This window comes from Nipponia nippon, unplaced genomic scaffold, assembly GCF_047370975.1.
Source record: "Nipponia nippon isolate SJK-2023a ecotype South Korea unplaced genomic scaffold, ASM4737097v1 scaffold_4, whole genome shotgun sequence".
In the NCBI taxonomy this organism is placed as follows: domain Eukaryota; kingdom Metazoa; phylum Chordata; class Aves; order Pelecaniformes; family Threskiornithidae; genus Nipponia; species Nipponia nippon.
The window spans coordinates 30,576,270-30,583,622 of NW_028262358.1; the positions used below are offsets into that span (position 1 = coordinate 30,576,270).

The following is a 7,353-nucleotide window of genomic DNA, read 5'->3' on the forward strand; positions in this document are numbered from 1 at the left end:
TCATATATTGCCAAGCCAAAATTTAGAGGGCATGTGCACAGCCATACAAAAAATTTAGGCAAAGTGCATTGAATTGTGTGTGTGGGGAATTGCTTTGTTGCTGAAAGCATAGGAGAGTAGATTTAAATACAGCAGCAAATCAAACTTAAATTATGAAACATATTTTTAGGCTATATAATGTGTAAAAAATGCTAGATGCATCTTTTGACCAGGTTATTGCTGCAAGAAATATTTTTCCAAAAGTCCTATGGAAGTACTATCTGCAGCTCTGGCTGCAGTCTGTGTCAGCACATTCAATCAAAAATGACTCAAAGCAGGACTTGTGTAATGTCAGTAATAGATGTGTCAAATCAAGGCCTGCAAATACTCTACACAAATGACATTTATTAAGACTGGATGCTGTTAATGACACTGCATAGGACTGCATTTGGCAAGCAGACAGATAAAATGCAGTAATTGTGCACTGGCAGTTTGTCTGCTTTGTCCTGCTGTTACTGAGGTATGCCCACAGCTTTCCCCATTTCAGTCCTGACATGCTTTTGTGTTTCTGGTGTCCTTACTTTTGAACAGAGTTACTGGTGATGATTACAGTAATATCATATGGTTCCAGTGCAGATGAGTTCTGAGTGACCCTAGCCCACAAAAAAAAGCAAATGGAAACTGCTGCCACCACAAGCTGAGATGCTCCTCTGTGTGGGGATAGATGCCACCTTTGCTACTGTTATTTTGTCAAAATGTCTAAGTACCAATAAAATGTCTACATGTGACCAGAGAAGATGGAAATGGCATCACTAATTCTGGGGGATTCTTTATAGAAGCAATGAATAATGTTTCAATTCTGAGTCTCTGACTTTTCTCACATTTCACTTTCTTCAAAGCTTTGTTTTGGACCAGGCTGTTTCTGCTAATCCTTCCTTGCTCTGTGGAAGAGCTGGGAGTTTCAGTTAGTATTGTAAATGTTTATTTGGGTCTACAAGTGTTAATGAAGGCTTTGCAATGACTCATGAGAGCTCAGACCGTGATTCATCTAACCTCTACTGAAAATTCTTTCCAGAGCCAGGTCTCCCAGACTGAGAATGCTTTGTCCTGTGCTCTCATGCGCTGTATGCCAGGCTTTGAGATCTGATTCATTTCCCCAGCAGAATCTTGAGCCTTTTAGCTTGAATGGCTTTCAAAATGATAAAATGCAATTTAGCTTTTAGTCTTAAAGTAGTTCTTCATGCAGTATTGCTATCACTTCAGTGTATTCCTACTTATTTCTTCCTGCAATTTATCCTCCAGATTACTATTCCCCTTTCTTTCTTGCCTAGCCGTGTCTTACACTCTGAATATAATGTTCTCCATGACTCATATTCCAGGCAAAATGCCATTCATCCTAACAGAGTGAAACAGAGTATATTTTCCTCCTATTAATTTACCCAAATCTGTTTTTTGTTCAGATCTTTTCTGTACTTTCAATGAATCTTATTTGTTCCTAACATCTTCTATCTGAGGATCTCATCACACTGCAGTTTAACAGATTAGACCTTATAACTTCACTATGAAGCATGTAAATACTAAGACTTGTTAGGTTTTTCCTAATGAAAAATTCAGATATGGGTAACTTATAAAATTTGTTAATGGTTATAAACTGGTAAATGAGCTGTGATCTGATTCAATATCTCATTATTCCTTAGCCTGAGCTTAACTCCTACTTACTTGGTACATAAACAGATTTTCCTAGGTGACTGTGTGTGTAAAACTCACACTTTTGGAGGTGAAAATTCTGGCATGATCTGTATCACAGAACAAGTTTAGTTTTAAGTTGGGAAAGAAAGTTAGGAAACACAGTTCTGACACCCATGGACATGTTAATGCTCTATAATAGTTCTGTATTGTATGTTGAAAATACTGATGTGGTCTGGATCACAACATGGCTTTATTTTTTTAAGCTGCTTGCCAAGTCTAGAGAATGAGCATCCTCTTTACAGGCTGCTCATAGATGCACCCACCAGTTCATGCCTTTTGAGCCTGAACATCGAACTGTGAGCAGTAGCTGTTTATCTCAGCCATTCTGCACCTGGGTTGGGGCAATCCCCGGTATCAGTACAGGCTGGGGGATGAAGGGATTGAGAGCAGCCCTGAGGAGAAGGAGTTGGGGGTACTGACAGATGAAAAGCTGGACATGAGCTGGCAATGTGCTCTCACAGCCCAGAAAGCCAGCCATATCCTGGGCTGCATCAAAAGAAGCGTGGCCAGCAGGTCAAGGGAGGTGATTCTGCCCCTCTACTCTGCTCTGGTGAGACCCCACCTGGAGTACTGCATCCAGCTCTGGAGTACTGCATCCAGCTCTGGAGTCCTCAGCACAGGAAGGACATGGACCTGTTGGAGCGTCCAGAGGAGGGCCATGAAGATGATCAGAGGGATGGAACACCTCTCCTATGAAGAAAGGCTGAGAGAGTTGGGGTTGTTCAGTCTGGAGAAGAGAAGACTCCGGGGAGACCTTATTGCAGCCTTTCAATACTTAAAGGGGGCTTATAAGAAAGATGGGAACAAACTTTTTAGCAGGGCCATTAGCGACAGGACAAGGGGGAATGGTTTTAAACTAAAAGAGGGTAGATTCAGACTAGATATAAGGAAGAAATTTTTTACGAGGAGGGTGGTGAAACACTGGAACAGGTTGCCCAGAGAGGTGGTAGATGCCCCATCCTTGGAAACATTCAAGGCCAGGCTGGATGGGGCTCTGAGCAACCTGGTCTAGTTGAAGATGTCCCTGCCAATTGCAGGGGGGATAGGCTAGATGACCTTTAAAGGTCCCTTCCATCACAAAGCGTTCTATGATTCTATGATTCCTAATAGCTTTTGGAGAATTATGATGGATCTATTTCCAACCTTATATTGGGAGTGATGTGGTTGACTTGTGCATTATGTCCTATTCAGGCATATCTAGTGGGTATGTTGTTATTTTTCCTTTTCTCTTGTCTCCAGTAAAAAAGGGTTAAATTAAAACCATGTATTTGATGTTTTGCTTGCTAGGGTGGAAGTTTTGCTTATTGAGCATTCCAGCAGTATCATTTAGCTTGCAGATTCCTGGCTTTGGGCTTGAGTTGATGCTGTGTACATTGTTTTGTAAGGACAACTAGAAATTGAAGTTAACCTTTTGAAGCTAATCAGTCTTTGCAGATGATCTACAATTACAATGTTAGGAAATGAGACTCTGTCTGCAAAGGAGTGCTTAAGGCAGGACTGCTCAACGTCTGGCAACAAGGCCGCATTTGGCCCACAAATGCAGTACTACTCTCCAGCTTGCGCTCATCCCCAGATCACGTGAATTGTAGTCATGTGTCAGCAGTGCTTGCCTATGTACTCAGGACTTCTCTGGATTTCGGACAATGGTGTCACAGCAATTAGCTGCTCAGACAGACATGACTTGAACCTTGAGGTGGCTGATTTTCAGAACTGCGTTTTTAACAAAAGTCCTTATTTCCATTAGATCCCTAATGAATGGGTAATAGGTTCATCTTGTCACTGGCCCTCTCTTTCTTTAAGAATATTTAACCTAACTTTGCAAAATGTAACTGTGTCAAAATGAGATTGAAAATGACCCCATCCTAGGAACCTGATGTACCCATGTACTGTAAGAGTGACACAGTGCACCCAGTGGGCATGTAAAGTAATGCTAATCTGCAGAGGAACTGCCCAGGAAGTTATGGACTTATGTTTGTTTCATAAGCAAAGCAGAGCAAAGCAAAGCAAATTCCTGAAATATTTCACTACAAAATGTTTTCCAATTTTTAATGGCAATTGTGAGTCTTCTCTAAACCTTCTCAGTATCTCCAAACATCATCATCAGTTAGGCACAGGTATACTGTTGTTTTCCCTTTAGTATGTTTGTCTGTGCTATGCACCCTCCCACCACAGCTTCTGTACACAAGTTTGTTGAGGCAGCATAGTTCTGTACAAGCAAGAGGTACAAGCAACAGAGATGCGGTGCCTTCTGTTTGCTCAGTCTGCTTTAGGGTGGGCTATATCACATCATTTCTGTTGCCTATGAACTGGGCCTCACTCTGTAAGCCTGTAAGCCTACTGGTAAGAGATACCTGTAGTCTTGCAGACCAGTTATCTAAAAGTAACTTGATTTATTTATACACACGATGCACAAAAGACACAGAGACATGGCACTGTGTAGGCATCACAGCCCAGTTTCCGGGGAACCATTTTACATCAAGAGTGGATCCAAGGATCCTTCTTAAAGACTTGGGTCAGAAGGATTTAAGAAATGGTACTTACTTATCCACTAAGAAAATAGACTCTGTCCAGCTACATTGACATCTATGAGAGGTTCCTTATGATAATCATTCTGATTGCAGGGCCAGGATCTAGCATCTGTACTGACAAATAACTACATGGACTGAGCCCTTCCCCCAAGACTCAGATAATTGCACCCTCTTGCATATCCTTGGCAGGCAGAAATTCCTCTTCCCACAGAACTCCAACTGTGTACAAACAGGAAAATCTGGACTGGGAAAAGAGAACAGTGTCAATAACTTGAAACAATAGAGTATCAGAATAAAAATGCTAATGAGGTGTCAAATGTTCCTTCTCTTTCTGTCCTTTCTTGCTAGTAATTTAATAACAGTCTTCCTACAAACTGTCAATATCATTATCTCACAGATAATAGTCTCATACAAACTGCCTCAGTAAAGTATGATACTGGGTTGCAGAATGGCTACAGATTTTTTCCCCAAATATTGCTGTAAAGCAGTACACAGCGGATATTATGCATTTCTGATTTAAAGTTGTGGTAATTTGTTTCTCATTCCCTAGAGTTTGGTCATATAATGAGGCCAGTAAGACTACCAGGTGAGGAAATATGGAATTCTCTATTCAAGAAATCACTAAATCTAGAAAAAGTAAAAGATTTTTATCATCTTTGTTATTATGTAGGCATGGATACAGTTTGCAGCTGTTTGCATTTTTTCATCTTGCAATCAGTGTCCATAGTTAAGTTATAAAAACGGCCAATTAGTTTTTTTATATCTAGCAAGAACAACCAATTTTTTAATTAGAAACACCTTTTTGTGAAGTTTGGCTTCATATGCTAGAGCTTAAGCCAACCTGTAAGTGTGAGGTACCAGGCTAAGACCAAGGGTAGGACTCTGACTATCTGCTTGCCACAGAGCTTTTATAGGTTTCTTCGAAGCACTTTGTATCAGTCATTGTCAGAGAAACGGTTTTGAACTAGATGAATCTGGACCTGCCCATGCTGGTAACATCCCTGTATTGAAACTTCATTTCTGAATTGCTGTCCTCTCTGTAGACTCCAGCACTAAATTACCTGTGAGTTTACTTGGGTTACTATCATCTTGTACAGATTTTTTTTCTGTCAATTCCTAGGTAATGAGACATTTTAACAGTAGATTTTGAACTAAGTCACATAACTACACAGAGACCAAACTATGCCAGTACTGCCATTAAATGGAACATTTTTGTTTCTTTTAGTCAGCTTTTCTTTATGTGTGGACCCTTGGCACCATCTAGTGTTTGAAAACGTAGACCAGCTCTAGACCACTGAGCACAGAATGTCACTACAAAGAGGTTTCGGCCGTAATAAAAGCTAGTGGTGCTCTGAACCATCCCCTAATTAATTTCACACAATTACGTTTTTCCAGTTACAAAATACAAATATACCATACTAGGATATGGAAAAGACTTTCCATGCTCGTAATTTCCAATCCCTTGTCTCCCCCATGATGTTACACTGGAACTAATAGATCAGTTCAGTGTCAGAAGTGGACATCTGTGTGTCCACTAGTGGCAAATGTACAGTACTTTTCATGGAAATAAGTATGGTGTTAGATAAATCTTCAAGCAAAGCTTAGATGGAGAAAATTATTTTCTGTTCCTGTTCCAGACTAGTGGCAGCTTCTGACCCAAGCATAACAGCAGCCCTCTGCATCCCAAATTTAGCTGCTGATTATGCCTCTTTCTAGAGAATGATGTTGACCTTCCAGTTCTTGCATGAAGTTCTGCAGAAACAGAACCAAAATTACATATATATGTACTCTATAATTACATGTGCTACTCTGCAAAAATCTGCCAGCAAAGCTTTTCTGTCAACAGTTTGCATTTCATGAGTTTGCTACCAAAACATTTGTTTTAATAAGATCAGTAAAGTGTGTATAGTTTTAGCATAGAATTCTATGGCTTCTAACAAAGCTGAGACAGCATAGTCTCTGATTTCTGGTACCTCGGGACCATTACTTGCAGCAGCTGAGTGAAAAGGTCTGTGTGAAATGTACAGTGTGGTTAGCCATGTGTGAAAGGGAAAAATTGCTGTGATAGCAAATTACGCTTCCTTCTACGTGCTATGAGAAATGTGGTCAGGCAAAAAAAATGACATCCCTTTGTCAGTTTTTGCCAGGCCAAATGAAAGCCAGGGAGAGGAGATATAATTTTGAACTGATAGCTTTGTCTTGTTCTTGTGACTGCATGAATGTGACCCAGCTGCTGGTTATTGAGGTATTGCCAGGAATGGCTGGGAAAAGACAATCTGCTATAGATAACTAGAGCTCGAGGCAGAGGATGTGTGGAAGACAGAGAACAGAGAGGATATTCATCATTTAAACCCAACTTTATGGATTCTCATACATACACTGAATTTGGCTATGCATGGAAGAGATTATGAGTGCTTTCCTGGAAAAGTAATCAGCTGGACTAGAGACCCTGGCCCATCATTAAGGAAGTAATTGTGATTGCCTTTCCATGGCTGTTGAAGAATTGGACACCTGGCCTAAGGCTGGCCTGGTCGCTCCCTCGCTGGTCAAGGGAGAGAGGCAGCATGTTCAGGAGGTGATTCATGCCTTGTGTCTAAGACATTTATTTTGGAACGGGGTGAATCCAGAGGTCAGAAGGTAGTTCTTCCTTTCCCAGACTGCAGAGGAGACCAAAAGGGGCTTAGACATGACACCAGTTTTAGATCAGTTAGGTGGGATGAATCCTCTACTAAGTTGGAGGTAGAAGCAAGGCGAGAAGAAACCTGAAGAAAAGCACACCATTAGTGGTGTGAACTCCCTTCTCTGTTCTGTATTCAGCATACTGAGGGTAAAGGTAATAGGTGTGACAGTCTTGAGACCCGTGCCCTGCAAGTATATAAACTGACCTGCATGTGCTTGACATCTCTGTTCCCCACTGCTCTCTGCCCGTGGACTCCATTTACATTTGTTTCAGTCCAATTTTGTTGTATTAAACGATCTGATGAATGCAATAATCTACTCATAAAACCAGTGGCAGGATCGAGCCTTTCTCTGGGACTGATTGCACCCAGGTCTCTGTGCAGACTAATTGACAGCGCTTTACTTGAGCTGTGTCTAG

At 41.0% G+C, this 7,353-nt stretch overlaps 1 protein-coding gene across 4 annotated transcripts in view; it reads left to right on the forward strand.

Moving 5' to 3' along the window:
- CRIPT (CXXC repeat containing interactor of PDZ3 domain) overlaps positions 1–7,353 on the forward strand; it is a 57,739-nt gene that overhangs the window by 28,238 nt on the left and 22,148 nt on the right. The window lies entirely within an intron of this gene.